Source organism: Kogia breviceps, chromosome 15 (genome assembly GCF_026419965.1).
Source record: "Kogia breviceps isolate mKogBre1 chromosome 15, mKogBre1 haplotype 1, whole genome shotgun sequence".
NCBI lineage: Eukaryota > Metazoa > Chordata > Mammalia > Artiodactyla > Physeteridae > Kogia > Kogia breviceps.
In genome coordinates this window covers 21,390,566-21,409,693 of record NC_081324.1, presented here as the reverse complement: position 1 = coordinate 21,409,693, position 19,128 = coordinate 21,390,566, and the positions used below count along the sequence as shown (strand labels likewise).

Below are 19,128 nucleotides of genomic sequence, written 5' to 3'. Positions count from 1 at the left end.
GAGATTTAGAAGAAACACAATTGGAAATTGGTAACAAGGAAGACTGGATAAACTTTATGCTGATACATTTTCCAAATTTATAGCACTAGTGAAGATATTTGTGTGTTATGTAAATGCTCAGGAAAGAGCAACTTCAGCAGAGGAGGATGTGATTGAGTGGAGAAGATAAGCTCTGCTATGGACATCAGTCAGTCAGTCTTCCCAGTTACCTCTGCTCTCACCTAATGGATTCATGAATGAAGTGGCCAGGACAGAAGGTTTTACATGAACTCAGCAATGCAGACTTTCATTCATCAGAGGGGATCTGACTGTTGCCTTTCTGAGTGTACAACCTGCCAACAGCAGAGACTAGCACTGAGCCCATGATAGGGTACCATTTTCTCGTATCCTCTTATACAAGTCAATGAAAAATTACTGCAACCCAGTACAGGCAAGACTGCTAATGGCCCAAACCCTTCAGGAACAAAGGTTTGGGTCAGCCTACCAAGCACAGAACCACAAGGGGCTGAGGTGGTTGCTGAGGACAAAGGAAATATGGAGTGAGTAGTCAAGAAGGCGATTCTAAAAACCGTATTTAACCATGCGACAGGTTACAGAAATGAGTATCTCTTTCTCGTTCTGATATGAATAATATATTTTCTATATTAACCAACTCAATTCTTTTTTCCTCCTCTCTCATATCTCTACCACCTAACGTAACACATGTTAGTAGTATCAACTTTGTATCTCACTATTTAGTTACAACATATCAAAGGTGAGTAGGGGGTGTATCACACCCAGAGGAAGAATGAGCATTCTCAGAGATGAATAAAGGGCCTTGTATCCTCTTAGGGGAAAAGTAATAGCATGTTTTTAGTTTTATGAGGGATAGTTGGAAAAAGTTAGGGAAAGCATGATTTCTTTTCTTTTGTTTATTTGGAAGTTAAGTATGATTAAAAGAGGACTGTGTGGATGCCTAGTTTGTGGGGCGCGGCAAAGCGTTGCCGCAAAGCAGGGTAGAAAAAGCTGAGTCATCCATCCTGTAGCCAGTGCGCATGCGTTGAGATATGCTAACAAGGTTTTAGAGCAGTAACCAGTCCGAAGGCGACGTGTAATTATGCCTTCGATATGAACCAATCAGAGACTTGCACAGTATCCCGAATCTTATATAGGCAGCTGCCGTTACGGCTGCGGCGTCTTCCTTCCATCTTTCCTCAACCAAGCTGTACTCCAATAAAGTGTGATACGAGAAGAATCAGCGTGTGGCGACTGTTATTCTGCTGGTCAGACGCAGCTCGCCATACTAGTTGATACGGGGTAAATTCTAGCAGGTATGTACTCTGTGAAATTAGTTAAGCTAAAGTGACCTTTTCCACAATTCCCTTCCCTGTCCTCTCCTAGATTAAGGTTGGTCACAAGAAAAATTTTTTCACTCTTTGGGAAGTGGCGATAAAGCAGCAGCCATTTTTAATGCTCTGAAGGTTGGTGTAAGACACTGGGAACAATGGAAGCTCATGCGCTTGTTACTGATCTGCTGGCCCACCTCTTGTTAGTGTGGGGCATCGCCCAAGGCTGCACCTTGTCTGTTTGCTGCATGTGTCTCTCTAGCTTCTCAGTGTCCTGGTCCATGTGTGAGGATCTGGCATGAAAGGCATCAGGCTCTCCTGAAGATCGTCCGCATCACCGACGTGGGAGGCTCTGAAATATGGATGCAAATACCAGGTGGTCCTCATGGGATCTGGTTTGTCCATTGTGAGCTGGTTAGCCTGATGTGACTTCAACCCCAAAGCAGGTTCAGAGGTGATAGCCTTGCATAGACATCTCCATCCGTTTCCATAATAGCATAACATATAGTTTTTTATAAGTCCCTTTTTCTTTTTCTTTTTTTTTTTTTTTTTTTTTTGTGGTACGCGGGCCTCTCGCTGTTATGGCCTCTCCCGTTGCAAAGCACAGTCTCCGGACATGCAGGCTCAGTGGCCATGGCTCACGGGCCCAGTCGCTCCGCGGCACGTGGGATCTTCCCGGACCGGGGCACGAACCCGTGTCCCCTGCATCGGCAGGCAGACTCTCAACCACTGCGCCACCAGGGAAACCCCAGTCCCTTATTTTATATCACTCATAGTTTGAGTGTCTGATCAACCTCTGACTGCTGCACTTTGAATGAATTAATAAAGAACTCTCAGCCAAACTGTTGTATTCTATTCAAAAGATGAAAGCTTATGAAATGTGCTGGGGAGGAAGGGAATAATGTTGACACTCAGGGACACAGTGGTTACCCAGGTGAAGGAGATCAAATAGAGCATACATACATGTGCACAAGGAATTGAACTTGAAGGATGTCGAGATTCTCACGGCCAGTTCCAGGTTTGGATAAGGAATATCTTATTGCAGGTTGGATCATAAGGACTCAGGAACTAATATGAAGAGGATACCACTGGCCAGGTGGTAGGGCAATTTGAGAAACGATGACGATAAACTCAAAGGATTAAAACATTTCAAGTATTTAAAAATCTACAAATTACATCAATAAAAAATACTGTGCACTCTTGGACATGCTTGGAAGCTAACTCATTACTTCAAAAACTGGTAAATAAAGTAAATCAAGCATTTTATCCTGGCTTTCCTATATAAACTGTACCAGTGGGTAACTAAATAATGAGTTGGGGAATAGTACTTTTTTTGTGACAGTTTTTCAGCTAATAAGTGAAGGAGAAATGATAGATTTAGAATATTACCATTTTGCAAAGACTAATGGATTAATAGAGGCAGGCATTCATCAACCACTGCTGGCACCACAAGAGGATGCATCCGGATGAAATACGCATCACCATCTATGAATATTGTAGCTAAAGCTAGTACTTCATACCAGTGATGCCAATGATCAATTTATGGTAAATAATGAATTTACTAAAAACTACAAAAGTTATTTTAATAAAATTTATATATAAAACTAAATTTATAAAAATATAAATGGTAAATTAAAAACTAACAATGAAAAACAGAGAAACAGATACAACTATACAGGGAGATGAGCTCAATAGGATAAAATCTGGGAATCTGTGGAACAAATGACCCAGTTTCTACAACAAATAAAAGGAAACAGAGATGGAGGGGAAACCTATAGATTAAAAGAGACAATGTAAACTTGCTGAAGTCATCAGCGTACATTTGCAACGAGTAAATGGTATGGTAAATTAAATCTCTATACAGTTGGTTGAAAATATGAAGAGATTGAAAAATCATATTAGTCAGTGACTAGATCATTTTTGGATCCTGTTTCAATCAAACATTAAGCAAGAATTGATATTTAACACACAATTAGAAATTTAAATATTTTACAAGGTATTTGATATTAACACATTTTTGTTAATTTCATTGTGTGATAATGATATTGTGGTCATGTTAAAAAAAAGGAAAAAAGAATCCTTATCTTTCAGAAATGTATACTGAAAAATGAAATGATTAAAAGTTTGATTGCTAAAATTTAAAATGTATATGCTATCAGTGTCTTGTGCAGTTCCAGAATGTCATGGAGAGTGAGTACACAGTAGCATTGATTTTTAAGAGTTTTCGGTAGGAATCTTCCTTTTCTGATGTTTAAAGACTTCACAGGCTCTTCACAGGCAATTTCACTATCACACCACTAGGCAAGATTCACTCCTTGCTGTGCTGGCTTCATTGTGATGTGTCTTGTGACCTCTGCCTCGAGGCCCAGTTTCCACTTGTTAATGCAAAGATCCACGGCTAGTTCAGAAAAGTATCTTAAAAACAACACACGCATATCACCTCACATAGAGACCTAGATCAAATACACAGTAAAGAAAATAAACATATCATTTATTTACAGTCATCTTATTTCCTCTTTGAAGCATTTTCCTAATTTGGGTAATAGCTAGGCTGTTCAGTCATTTCCATTTCACAAGTGTTTTTTTCTTTTTCTTTTTTTTTTAAATTTGTCTTAAATGGAATGCAGATTTTGTTAAGGGACATATATTCCCTAGAAGCTGGGAAAATATATTTTAATGTACTTGGTGGATGTGTGATTGGAACTGCATAACCGTGACCGAATTTATATCAAAGAAGTAGGTAATTTTACGACCATTAATAACAGTTGTAGCCATGCGGGCCAAGATAATGATATGAGTAACTGAATCTCATGCTTCAGAGCACAAGGTGATTGCCATGAAGAAATTGGAGAAGATGTCTTATCCCACGTAGAGCGCTATACATTTGAATACTTAGGTAAAAAGAGATGAAGAATGAGCATCTTCTCCTAAGGCATGAGGGATTTTGTGCTGAGGAACATCTCATTGGATGGAACAATGGCATTAGTTCTGCACTAAAATGCATCGTAAGTTTCTTTCAAGTCACATGGTATGTGGAACCATGGGGAGGGTCCTGTCAAACCTATGGTTATGCAAGTTATAGCCCATATCTGGCACATTGAACAGGCAAAGGTAACAGTGGCCTGAGAGATATATAGAAATAAGGAAAGAGAGAAAGGAGAAGAGGAGGAAAGAAGGAAGAGTAGAAAAGAGATGGAGACGGTTATAAAAGTGATAGCACCGAAGAAAACTGAGAGAGAGACTTTGAGCCCAGAACTGCTGACACTGCCACATAGAAGCGAGACCAAGACAGCTGGTCATTTGCAATAGGACCACTAATTAGTAGGCAGAAATGTAGTGCATTTTCTCTGACTGATGGCGGCTCCTACAGAACAACATCTTGCCTTTGAGTCCTCCCAGCAAGGAATGGCAAAAAATACCTGCACTACCAGAGCAGCCGTTCTCTAGAAAAATACGGCCGTCCTCGCTTGTCAGAAAGCTCAACAGACAAAATGTTTACACACATTCCATTCACTCAACAAACACTTTTGGAGCATGCTCCGAGCCTTTATGTTCCAGCAGGGAGAGAATATGGAAGGACCGCTCCCAGTTTCCCTTCACACCTTAATTCCTTTCTTCCTGTAGGAAGTGAGCAGGCTTTCCAGTAGGAAGCCAACTTCGGTCACAAATACAAAGCCACCTTGTTCAATCAGCTTTATCAATAATATGGGTGGCATTGTGATCTGCATCTGCCCATCTCCTGTGTCTTATTTCTCCATTGTTTCCAAACTTGGGAGGACAAAAGCGTACACTAAATCCCCAAATCTGAGGGCTGGAAGGAGTAACAATAATCAGTATAGTGTCCACCTCACAACACTGCCCACCTCACAGTTCCGTTTTATAAATCATCCTCTTTTTCTATAGTTCAGGCACCATGTGCCCATGAAGTGTTTCCTGGACCTCATCCTTCAGCAGGTTGGGTTTAGGGGCTAAAACGTAGATTGAGTCAAAAAGTTGAATTGGATCTGCGATGCTCTTTGGTTCTGGTGTTTTGTTCTATTGCAGCACTAAGTGCATCGTGTTAAAACCAACTGTTTACATTTCTGATTTTCACTACTGCTAGTGAGCCACGTTCAAACAGAGATAAGTTTTTGTATTCTCAGCTCCTGACACACCATTGAGGTGCTTGGCCTTCAGAGAATGTTTTCTCAATGGAAATCAATTGCCCTCTGAAACTTCTCTAAAATCAGAGTAGTGATTATGTTTGACATGATAGGTGTCTGGACTTCATACGGCAGCTGTTCCATGCAGCTCACTAGCAAGGGCTAGTAAACATGGTGATGTCTTCACCATACCAGAGAATTGTAGGAGAGCCTCTCTCTTGTCTTTCTTTTGTTTTGGAGAAAAGGTTGAAGTGCTGCTTCATGGCCCCAGACAGCTCTGTGAGAATCATGAGGTGTTTTTTTTTTTTTTTTTTTTTTTTTTTATGGTACGCGGGCCTCTCACTGTTGTGGCCTCTCCCGTTGCAAAGCACAGTCTCCGGACATGCAGGCTCAGCGGCCATGGCTCACGGGCCCAGCCGCTCCGCGGCACGTGGGATCTTCCCGGACCGGGGCACGAACCCGCGTCCCCTGCATCGGCAGGCGGACTCTCAACCACTGCGCCACCAGGGAAGCCTGACGTGTTTTTCTTGACCTTGGTTTCTAGAGCTAATCACTGGCCCAACAGAGTTCAGCTACAGCTTCCCTGTTTGTCCTGGCTCCTCGATGGTCACCTCCTAGTCCAAGCACTGGATTATCACAGTATCTTCTTAACTGTACGCCCCATCCTTGCTTTCTTTCCTCTCCAAGTGGGGAGTGGTAGGAGGAGGGCTGGATGATGCAGGGCCTGCCTAACTGTCAGATGCGGATCAAATCCTTTAACTCTTGAGGGTTGGCTCCTTCTTGAAGGAAGTGGGATGAATTCTTGGCTTCTTTATCTCTGACATGATGAAGTTGGAACTAGAGATGTCTTAGGATTCCTATAAGGTTTAAAAAAATGAGTAATATTTCTAAGATGGCTTTCTTAATTTATTCAGCTCACATATGCCTCCCTTCTTTGAAGTCCTAAAGCAGTTAATATTCTGTACCACACAGTTTCTCAGTTGATTGTGTATATCGTTTGGTAGTGTTCGCTAATTGTTTCTTATATAGAACTCTTATTTCTGTAAATAGATTGTATAATCCTTGGGTTTAGGGAACATGTCTTCTGCTTCTTCATATTCTCCACACATCAGCTCTTTCCGAATCTCTGCTCCAAGGTAACTCCCTAGCCTCTTTGTCCTCTCCTTCAGATCTAACGGAGAAATGTTCAGCTTACAGTGTTTCATAGCTTACCGTGGTTTTCTTAATGCAGTAGGACATTTGGTTCATATCTAAATCCTAGCAATTAAATATTAGTATTATTCCGATTTTTGTAGATGAGGACAGTGAGTCTCAAAAGTTGAGATTTTTTTTTTCCCCAGTGTCTGCTCACCTAGTTAACTGGTAGAACTGGAAGTGGAATTAGAGCCTTTCCCTTAAAAGTTGTGTTTTAACCATTCATCTTGCCTTATGGTGAAAGCAGATAAAAACAAAGACAAGAAAAAGAAAGAAAAATAAGGTAGAGGGCATCCAGGAGTTTTTCCCTGTATGTGACGTTGTTGTGACTGAATGGAAGCAGTGCTGTAAAATGCTTGCAGACAAGGGTTTTTATTGAACTCTTAAAGAATGCAAAAAGAATGTGTGAGATGCGGAAGAGTATACACAGAAGTTTAGACAGCATTCCTGTCTTTGAGGTGAAACCCCTAGACCAGGCCAATAGCATTTCAGTCTTTAACCAGTACGCATGTGAGTGATAATGTGTCCTTTATCTCATGACCTCAGCCATCAAGAAGCAGAAGGGCTTCCGAGAGACAAGACTAACTTTTAAAAATCACACGCCCTGAAAATCATGTACTTTTTTCATAGTGTTTTCAAAGTCCTTAGAGCCAATCTACTTGCATGTAGCTTTACTAACTTGATCATGATCTTAATTACCTGGGATTTCCCATCTCACAGCAGAATAGCAATAAACAGGATAGTGAAACTGTAGGAAGCACTGGTTGAAACAGGCAAGACAGTCAATGGTGAGAATTGATTGCATGACAGTAAAAGATGGGAGAGAAAAGCAATACAAAGATGATAATTCAAAACTCCAGTAATTCAGGGTCATTCACAAAAGGCCATCAATGTTAGAACCCTTATAAAAACTAAATTTGTTCATCCACTCATTCGTCTTTCCATTTATTCACTAATTTAGCAAGTGCCAGGCACTGTTGCGGGTCTACTCGTATGAAGATGGGTAACCCTTGGTCCCTGCTTCTTCAGTGCTCAGAGTCTATTTGGGGCAAGAAGTAAGTAAACCAAGAATTACAATAAAGTTAGGGAAATTGGTGAATAAAAGAAGAATGTAGTGTGATAAAAGCATTGGGTGCCTTGGGAGCACAGAGAAACTATATGTCACCCAGCTGGTGAAAAAGGGGGAAGGAACGTGGGTGAGGAAACTGGTAGGAGAGAGTGTTGTCAGGCAAGGAAATGAATCATGCATTACGTCAGAATCAAGATGGCAAAGAGGATACTCACATCAAGCCATAGTAGCGACAGCTTCTGATTGGTGTGAATAGCTAAATAGGAACAAGAGTGGAGAGTGACATAGGAGATACAACTCTTCTCAGTGTGTATCTGAATAATGTTTTCTGGAATTTGTCTTTGTGGAGTCTTTCAGCCACTAGGAAATAACCTCAAGGAAGTTAATAAAGATTTGTTCCTTCTTTAAAGGCTCTTTCTGAGCAGAATTGGCCGCCTGGGTAGAATGATTGGAAAATGTCTCTAACAGTAGTTCTGCCTCCATGTCTGAAATCCCAATGGTAATGATTCTATAAAATATTGAAATCCTTTGTTCAGATTCATTGTTTTCTAGTAGGTTTAACATATTAATCTAGGAGTGGTAGTTAATGCAGCCACTAATTTAATTTATCAGAACCCCGAGGTAATGAAATGGCTAGCAGGTGTGTTTTGGTAGGGTGTGTGTGTGTGTGTGTGTGTGTGTGTGTGTGTGTGTGTGTGTGTGTGTGTGTAGGGAAGAATTAGGAAGAAAAAGTAATGTTCATCAGCGAAGCTATTAGATTCTGATAGGGCTTCTGAGCCCTACCATATGAGGACTTGAGGGTGACTGGTAGTGAGGACTATAATAAAAAAGAGAGACCCAGAAAGGAGAGCAAAGATGAAGTGTCTACATGAGCCAGGACACCACGCATACATTAGGTGTATGCTTGTCCTTTCCAGGCAAGAATCCAGGTTAACTCAGTGCCCTGGAACTGAGACCTCAGTCCACACACTCTCCATCTTGCACCGTCATCAACGAGAAGGAAGAGAGAGCAACAGAAACTCACGTCTGCAACCCTCACCAACCCGTACATTATCTCATGTATATCAGTTAGCCCAAGAAACCCACGCCTTCTGGCCATTCCTTGTCTCCAAACTCTAATTCTGGTAAGGATCTGCACATGGCCTGTTCTCTCTCTTTATTCCATTCTTCCCCAGCTCTTAAACCCCTCCCACTGTGCCTTCAGCAATTCAGGTTGCAGGACTGGCCAAAATTCCCTGTCTCCTCAACCCCTTCTCTCAACTTCCTTTCACCTTATTTTTCCAGCGAAGTGTTTCTCAACCTCAACGCTATTGACATTTGGCCCAGGTAACTCTCTGCTGTGGGGGACTGTCCTGTGTGTTGTGAAATATTTCATAGCATACTTGGCTTTTATCCACTAGATGCAGGTGGATCAAACTCCCAACTTCCAGACCTTGCCAAATGTCCCAGGGGACAGAAGCTGGGTGATATAAAATTGTCCCCCATTGAGAACCACTTGCTAAGGGAACTGGCTCCCTCCAAAAGATGCTGCTTCCCTTGAAACGCTCTTAAGGTGTAGCTGTTGCCTCCCCACCCTGTCACCTCCCTTAGCTCTACAATAATTGGGACTGAGATGGAGTCTTTGCAGCTTATTGTCACATCAATCTGTTCTCCTTCCTTTGCCTCCCACAACCCAAACATTTTAGCTGGGAATATTAGATTACATCACCCTCTATTCTTCATTGTGGTTTCATCTACTGATGTTGTATCACTTTACCCTCATTTTGATTACTTTAGCTGTTGGCTCACGGTATTATTTGCAGTTTCAGAACACATAAACATGATTCTTCCAATATCCTGGCCCTTAGTATATTGGATTCTTTTCCAACAGTGGTTTTGTCCTTCACCCTAACTCATCTCCTCTCTCCGTGGACACATCCTAGATGTTGCAATTACCAGTACCTGCAACTCTGCATGAACTCAATGCATTCTTTTCTCTCCAATCACCACCTTCTACCTTTCTAATTCACTCGGTCTAATAGCCTGAGTTACTTCTGGTTTTCTGAGAAGCATAGAGCAAAATGGGATTAGAAGTGCAGGAAGCTTCGTAGGAAAAATACTAATGAAGGAAGAAAGAGGAAGTTGGAGGCTGTTGGGTGAATCTTCAGATTGCAGCTCAGGCCCCTGAGAAGGAGAGAGGGAACAAAGTAAGTTTGGGTAGCACAAGTGTTAGATTGCGATGCAGTTCTAAGCAAGTTTTAGCAGAACTGATTAGTCTTTGAGCCACAGTTGCCTTTTAGAAGGGTCCCCGCATCTTCCAGGATCTGGGTCTACTTTGGTAGTCCTGTTGTCCTCAGTCATTGGGTGGGAGCTGATCTTGGAAAGCTTGGCATCAGTTCACTGGGCATTTACACTCCCTGTACTTGGAGATCTGCAAGGTGCCTTCTCATCGCCATCGGAGATCCCTATTCCAATAACCCCCACTCTCCCTTTCCCTTGGGAACTCATCTACCTCAATGAGTAAAACCCTTTCCTTCCAAAAACTCAGAATCATCCTTTATTCCTCCCTTTCTCTCACTCCCTATATCCAGTCTGTCAGGAATTCCTGTTGGCTGTTTCTTCAAAACATCTGCAATCTGACTGCTTCTCACCATCTTCACTGAGACCACTCAGGTTTCAACACCTGTGTATCTCATCTAGATGACTGCTCTAGCTTCCTAAATGATCTACCTGTTTCTACACTTGCGGATAGTCTGTTCTCAACATGTGTGATCTTTCTAAAACAATTTTAGATTATATCATCCTCTATGCAAACCATTGCAGTGACTTCTTATTTCAGTTGGAAAATAAGCCAATGTCTTTACAGTGGCCAGTAAGCCCTGTCTGATCTGCCTACCTCCATCTCCAACCCCCCATGAGCTCCCTGATCTCAAATCTCCCCATTTTCCTCTGCCGCAGCCACCTTTGGCCCCTTTACTGTTCCCTGAACTTGGCAAGAGCACTTCCTCCTTAGGCCTCTGCACTTTTCCCTACTGCCCGGGTCCCTCGCATACTCACTTCCTTTAAGTCGTTGCTTAAACTGTCACCTTTCAATGTAGCCTACCAGACCACTCTTTTTGTACATTGCAGTTGCCCCTCCAAAGCAAATACTCCTTCTCTTACTATACTTATTCTTTTTCCATAGCACATATCACTGTCCCAGATGTTATATAATTTATTTATTTTGTTTATCATTTATTATCTCTCTCCTCCTTGCTAAAAATTCAAACTCCAGGCTAGCGGGTACCATTGACTCTTTTATTCCCTTATGTATCCCAAGCATCTAGAACATTTCCTGGCAAACAGGGCTCAATAGATACTTGTTGAATAAATAATGAATGAATGAGAAATTGTGTGGTGGTCTAGTCACTGTAACTTATGTGTGCTTCCTAGTTTCCCTTAAGGCTTCATGAAGGCTTCATTCATCCATATCTTTACTGAGTATCAAGTAAATGTGTTGAATTGTTCCCATGGATATCAATAATTGAAAATAGAATTTTGCTAAGAATAAGCAAAATGAGCACAGTTTCCCCCTCTGTCAAGAGAAATAATGTCTAGTTGTATGCCTGGAGAAGGTAGATTCATGTCTGGAAGAAAATTTCTCTTCTTCTGAATTTAAACCATTAGTCAGAGACTCTGCCATTCCCTTTGTTTTATCATTCATTTATTTCCCATTTATTGAAAGTCCGCTGTGGGCTCAGCACTTTTTTGAATAATCCCCAGCCTCAGTGTGATGTTAGGATCAGGACCAGGGATTGGGAGGAACAGGTGCATGATTTTCTCCTGGATGTCCATTTATGCCCGTGTGATTTATTCGACAACAGACAAAAACATGATAAAAGTGTACGTTCATGAGGCAAAAACACTTCTCTTCCAAAGGCAGGATTTTCTGGCAAATACAGGCCTAAAGATAAAAGGGCAGAAACCATACTTGCTGTTTAAATGCAATTTTGAGAACTGCTCCCTTACCTTTGGCCCCTAAAGGAAAACAATGTAGTGCATCCTCTGGTGATGATTTGGGTATCCCATACCACGTCCAAAAATTGGACATACTATTTTAAAGTATGATGTTTTAAATTTGGTATCTCTAGAAGCGGTTAGAAGAGTCAAGTGTATTGCAGTAAAATGATTATTATTTATATGGTTTTTTGTTTGTTTGTTTGTTTTTGCTACGCGGGCCTCTCACCGTTGTGGCCTCTCCTGTTTCCGAGCACAGGCTCCAGATGCGCAGGCCCAGCGGCCCCGGCTCACGGGCCCAGCCGCTCCGCGGCACGTGGGATCTTCCCGGACCGGGGCACGAACCCGCGTCCCCTGCATCGGCAGGCGGACTCTCAACCACTGCGCCACCAGGGAAGCCCTATATGTTATTTTTTAATCTTGCAAGAACTACATCTTACTCCTTACCGGCCTCCACCTCACCTTTCTATACAAACTTAATTCTGCTGTTTGAAGTGTGATTTAATTGTTGGAAGTATTTAAAGTATAAAAATACTCTCTGTAGTTTATAGAGGTAAAAGCACTGGTGTCCTCTGTTACCCGTGGCTATAACTTCCCAGTAAGGCTTTGGTTAACACAGAAAGGTCACATAAAAGGGGGTTCCTTTGCTCCAAACAGAATGGGCCACTGCAACTCGGATATATCCATCAACACAGGCTAACAAGCCTGATTCACCTCCTAAGAACAAAATCCCTGCTGCTGTTGGTACTAAGCCAACTGGACATCAGATCTGCCTGGACACTTCACTGCTGCAAAGGAGCCTTCCCTGTTTCTTGCCCAACCCACCAGGCGCTGTTCTTAGTTTTCAGGATGAATTTCCAATTCACAGGAGAACAAGGAAGCATTGGCTAAAGTGCATTCCTGTATTATGACTGATGATTTTCTGCGGATGGTCTCTGGATTGTGGGCTAAGGGGAGCCCCACAAGATCTCCTGCCAGCATTCTGCACTGTGGCTTCCCAAAACTCCTCTCTGAAAGGCTACTACACTGCTTGGTTGCATCAACCAAGGTTGTGGTGTTTGTTGGATGTAAATGTTTGTTTCTTGTTTGGGAAAAGGTTATACATTCTTCTAAAACTGTGATCCTGAAAAAGAGTAATGTGAATGTATTATATGTTAAGCAAAGGATGGTTACATTTGCAAATATGAGTGAAATGATGGGAGCTTTCCTTGTGGGTACGAGGTGAGAGGTCAAGGGGTAATTATCAATCTCTGTCTGAAGCTGCAAAGAAGTCATTTCTGGTAGCTGAAGTCAGCCTACTCTTCAAGTAGTAGGGAAAGGGAGGGAAGTAGGTGGAAAATGAGTTTTTTCCACCTCATTTGTTTTACATCACAACAACCTGTTGTTACTAATGACAACTTAGATAGGAAAGAGAAAATGGAAGTGAAAGGTGTGAACTTGATTTTGGCATTATACTGTTTATCCTTGTTGCGCTAGGAAACATTAGCTTCACTGAATCTTTGGTGGATGGTTAGACTAATCCTTCGTTGTCTTAGAAACAGAATGACCTAGTGAAGAGAGCAAGGTCCTTGGGCGGGGTTAGATGACTCCAGGTCAGTCCTCGCTTTTGTCACATATGGTTGTGACCAAGTTCTTTGAGGCTCAATTCTTAGCCATAGCAAGGATAATATAATATTTATTTCATAAGTATTTGGGAGAATTGCCTTTTCAAAAAGCATTAAAAACATGGAGAACAATGACCAGCACCAGTTAAGCTCTCCATAAAAATCGTTTGTATTTCCACATGGAAATAGTAGTTTTACACAGACGGGCGTAAAAATACTCATTTCCCCACATGCTTGCCAGTACTTGATTGTATCAAATTTAAGTTTTGTTGTTTGTTAATCTTCAGGAATAAAATTATACCTTATTGCTACAGGTCATGAAACTTCAATAACTGATGTGAAAGCAAAAGAATATTAAGCCCTCATTCTGTTCAAGCGTTAAGTGAAGTAAGAAAAATATGTCTCTGTTTTAAGCAGGGAATCAATTTTAATTAAAAGTGAACTCTGAAGTAAGTCATTTAGACCTAGAAATACTTTTTTGGGTAAAGGCTGTATGTTGTAAATTGTTTCTCTTTGTTAATAAGAAAAGCCAAGGTTACAGAATATTTATAACTTGGAGAGCTAAACAAAGAACATGCCTGGGTAAGTTATCATATTGAGATAAAGTAAGACTGAAAATTTGGCTTTGCACAGTTACAGTTGGCATATTTCTTATACAGAGATTTTCCCTTTCAACCAACGTAGAGAGATAAAGACTCTCTTACTGTTCTGTTATTTCATGACACATGTATACAGTACTGTGAAACTGAGTCATGAAACATGCTTAAAATTATGAAAAGTCATAAACCATAACTGGTATAAGAGATAATATTCTGTGATTGCAACTTAAATAATTCCTATCCACCTAAAATTACAAACTTCAACCACGTCTTCTTCCAAAACTATGAAACAGCAAAACAGTGCCTGGATTTTGAGATAGCTTTCTTAATAAGCTCTCTTTCTTTTATGAAAATTTAATTACAAAGAAGGGCTTTCAACAGCCTCAAAATTCAACCATAATGGAGAACTTTGCTTCAGTTTGAAACTATTGAAATTGAGCATCTTTTCCAATGTTTATTGAATAGCCTTCATGTGAAAATTTTAATTGCATCTTAACCAAGATGTTGGCTTTTTCTATTGGAATTGCAGGAATTCTATATATATTACAGATATTAATTCTTTGTTGGTTATATAAATTTTAAATATCTTATTCCTGCCTGTGCCTTACTTTTACCTCTGCTTATGATGATTTTCCTTAAAAATATCCCAGAAAGATCATTTACAAAGACATTTTGCTGAATGAAACAATGTGGTCTCAAAAGGTTGTATATGATTTCATTTATATGACATCTTGAAAAGACAAAATTTCAGGGACAGTAAGCAGATCAGTGGATGCCAGGGGTTAGAGTGAGGAAATATTTGACCATAAAGGAACAAGTGAGATTTTGGGGGTAATGGAACTATTCTGGACCCTTATTGTATACTGGTTACATGGATATATCCATGTGGTAAACCTCTTGGAACTGTACATCCAAGGAATGAATTTTACTGTATGAAAATTTAAAGATGCGTTTTATCCAGCATCTCCACGTGTTTGTAGTAGTGAGAAGGGACCAGAGCAGTCTATCATGTGGCTTAAGCCATGTCTCTGTTGCTCTTCTAATAAGAAAATACAATACAGTAAAAGTTACTTTGTTAAGAAAAGATCATTATAGTGATAATTGGTCACTGTAAGGTAAGAACCAAGCATCCGGGTATGGAAATGAGTTCTTTTTTTTTTTTAAAGAATAAAATCCACTGTATTCTAAACTCCAGATAGGGATGGACTTTGTTTCGCCAACCTTATAGTGACTAGTATAGAGCCTAGCAGATAACAAGCTCTTAATAAATCCTTTAAATCACATCATTCAATAAATGATTGCGTGAACACAGACCTGCTGACAGTGGGAGAAGTGGGCCACAGCCATGACACAGCACATGCAGAATTTGCCTAGATAACCTGTACCCATATAACAGAAAAAAAAACCCACAAACATCAAATCTCCTGACTTCCATTTTTCTATTCTGTACTTCATTCTCTTCACTTAGTCAAAATCCTACTCATTGTTAAGGTTCAGATAAAATTTTATCTCTTGCAAAAAGTTTTCCATGGCCTCTCCACCTCCCTATTTTTTAAAATTACATTTACTGTCTGGCTTTTTCTGGGGGTATAGGGATGTTGTGGTATAGGTGATAAGAGTTCAGATGCTAGAACTAATTACCTGATTTTTTAAAAAATTGAGATGTAATTGGCATAGAACATTACATTAGTTTCAGGTGCACAAAGTAGGGATTCAATACTTGTATATATTGTGAAATGATTACCACATTAAGCCTACTTAGCATCTATCACCTCAGATAATTACAGTTATTCTTTTCTTAAGAACTTTCAAGATCTATTCTCTGAGCAACTTTCAAATATACAACACAGTATTATTAACTACCATCTTCACGTATATTACATCCCCATGACTTATTTATCTTGTAATGGAAGTTTGTACCTTTTGATCCCACTTCACCCATTTTATTCACTCCTGAGCCCTACCTCTGGCAGCTACCAATCTGTTCTCTGAATCCATGAGTTTGGATTTCTTTTTTTTAATTTTAAATTCCCCTTATAAGTGAAATCATACAGCATTTGTCTTTTTTCTGTCTGACTTATTTCACTTAGTGTGATGTCCACAAGTTCCATCCATATAGTCACAAATAACAAGATTTCGTTCTTTTTTATGGGTAAATAATATTCTGTGTGTGTATGTGTATCACATTTTCTTAATCCATTTATCCATTGATGGACACTTAGATTTCATCTGTGTCTTGGCAATTGTACATAATGCTGCAATGAACATGGGAGTGCATATATCTTTTCAAGTTAGTGTTTTTGTTTCCTTTGGCTAAATACCCAGAAGTGAAATTGCTGGATCATATGATAGTTCTATTTTTAATTTTTTGAGGAACCTCAATACTGTTTTCCATAGTGGCTTCACCAATATACATTCCCCCTAACAGTGCACAAGGCTTCCCTTTTCTCCACTTCCTTACCAACACTTGTTATCTCTCATATTTTTGTTGTTTTTTTTTTGTTGTTGTTGTTGTTTTTGCGGTATGCGGGTCTCTCACCGTTGTGGCCTCTCCTGTTGTGGAGCACCGGCTCCGGACGCACGGGCTCAGAGGCCATGGCTCACGGGTCCAGCCGCTCCGCGGCATGTGGGATCTTCCTGGAACGGGGCATGAACCCATGTCCCCTGCATCGGCAGGTGGACTCTCAACCACTGTGCCACCAGGGAAGCCCAATCTCTCATATTTTTGATAGTTGCCTTTCTAACAAATGTGAGGTGATATCTTGTGGTTTTGATTCCCATTTCCCTGATGATTAGTGATATTGAGCACCTTTTCGTGTGCCTGTTGGCCATCTGTATGTCTTCTTGAGAAAAATGTCTATTCAGATCCTTTGCCCATTATGGTAACTGGCTTTTTTTTTTTTCTGTTGTGTTGTATGAGTTGTTTCTATATTTTAGAAATTGACCCCTTGTCTTGCCTTTTCGTTTCGTTGATGATTTCCTTTGCTTTGTAGAGCTTTTGAATTCCACCTCAGTTTGATTTTTTTTTTCTTATTTGGATGCTGATAATTTTCATTCTGATGTTGAAAGGAACTGTATAAGACCTTATATGATATACTCTGGAATGTAGATATGTTTTACCTTTTATTCCTCTAAATTTATTGAAAATCCATGAATGATAAAATCTAATTGAATATGTTGACATGTTCTTTTTTGAACCCTTCTCAGCATCTCCATTCTGCTGATGCACCTGGAGGGCATGATTGATGTCACGTTGGAGCTGATGCTCTATGAGGGTCCCTGTGACCTCATTTCTAAGTTGGCAGGGAACTAGGTCTTGCTGAAGCTGAGGGGGTGGTGCTCTGTAAGAGGACAAAGTTGAGGTGGCCTCATGTTGGCTCGGATTCTGACAGGATGGTATCAGAAACTGCCTGGGCAGCGCTCAGGCCTCCGAAGTTCCTCATCAATGCAGCTGAGGTATCTGGCATGGACTCCTGCACCACCAAAGAATACATCCTTCCTCTTATCACCCAGACTTTGTACAGGAACCTCAGTCCATCCATAGACAAACCCACTACCCTGACTCTACAGAAGAAAATAGATTGTTTTACTCTAAATGAGAAAAGGTTAGATTGCACTAGATCCCTTGCAAAGAAAAGTAGTTAAACCATTAATGGAATTCAAGTAGTTAATAGATTTCCTTTCCTGCAAGGAAAGAATAGAAGTACAGTTTTCCCCTAAATTTTGCTTTCTCCTTCAGACAGTGCTTCTAATAAAACAGGTTTACTATGATTAAATTGATTTAATCAGTGGATTTAAATGGTGCTTGACATTGAACCTAGTGATTATGACTTTGCTGCATTTATGTGTTTAGCACATTTGCACTAGCATGCTTATTAAACACAGCAAATCATTTGTGACAAAGTCTGCTGAGTCTTTGCAGCTGAAGGAAGTCGAGAGCATTGCATTTCCTCTCTTCTGCACTCTTGAGCATCTCATTCTTTCAAAGGCTTAGCATATGCAGGTTTACATGTGTTTATGAGCTGGAGATGAGCTTGCTTCCATTAATTTGAAACAACAGTTTCTGGTTATTTTTTCCCCATCAAAAGAATACTTAATTTGGGGACTTTTAAGACATTCTGATTGGGAGAGAAGAAGGACACACGTTTTTTTCCTGTTTCCTAAATGGAAATAGCTCTGAGCTCACTAAGTATCCCATTAGATAAGGAGAAAGGGCAATAGTGGGAAGGAGAAGTGGCCAGAACATAAGGTGCTTCTGTGAATCTAACCATAGTCACTCTTTAAGCTTCTCCCTTTACATGAAGCCTTCCTGGTGACACGAGCTTATATTCGAATTACGCAGTACTAGTGATCAGTACTATGCAACTGAATACTGTCTTACGCTGTTTTAAAGTAGCTATTTAAAAATGTTTTTAAAGACTTAAACTTGTTTTCCTTGGGACTGGAGGCATGATACTCACGTCTTTTGCATCTCCCACAGCCCGTGTTCCCTGTAAATACTTAGATTGCTTGTTCCCTGAAGAAAAATGCTTGTCCATCTCCCAACATTGGCATAGCTACAGATAGTACTAGATACTCAAAATGTTCATTTCCTGCCATTCAGAAAAGAAATATATGTTCTCTAGCTTGGCCAGAGGTGCTGTCCTTTTGACCAAAGACATTTTCACAGTTGTTTTAAATAGAGCATAACTGTCACTTTCGACTCCATGAAATCTTGTGCTTCTGCCAACCTTACTGGCTTTGCCTAGTTTTAATGGGAATATAAGCAACTGTGAAAGATCCAGTAATCTCGGCTTTTCCAAAGAATCAATATAGCCAACAGCTGCTTTCCTCAGCTGCCCAGCATCCGCTTCCCCCAACACGACGAGGAGAGAAGAGAAGATATGCTGGAGAGCCTTGCTAACAAGTAAGCCTCTGTAGAGCGCCTTTAACAGACCTCTGACAAGCTCGACCCTTTCTGTACAGCCTTCCTCTTCCTCTCGCTCTGCCTCCTTGTCCGGCAACTGGGCAGTTGGAGCCTCTGCAAGTTTGTCCTCATCAGCAGCCCCACCGTCAGTGCTATTTTCCCTGGAGGTGTCACTGTCCTTCCTGGTTCTAGTCTCATAAGGCTGGCACAGCCCTGTAATTGGCTGGCGTTGCCCTCCTACAACAGGGTTATTTCGCTCCTTTCTGAAGAAGTGCTACTTTTAAGTTCCCTGAAGTCTTCTGTTATTACTATGA

General features: G+C 40.7%; 1 pseudogene; it reads right to left on the bottom strand.

The window, feature by feature from the left end:
- Window positions 1-19,128, bottom strand: part of LOC131742788 (nitric oxide synthase-interacting protein-like) — a 177,674-nt pseudogene that overhangs the window by 21,680 nt on the left and 136,866 nt on the right.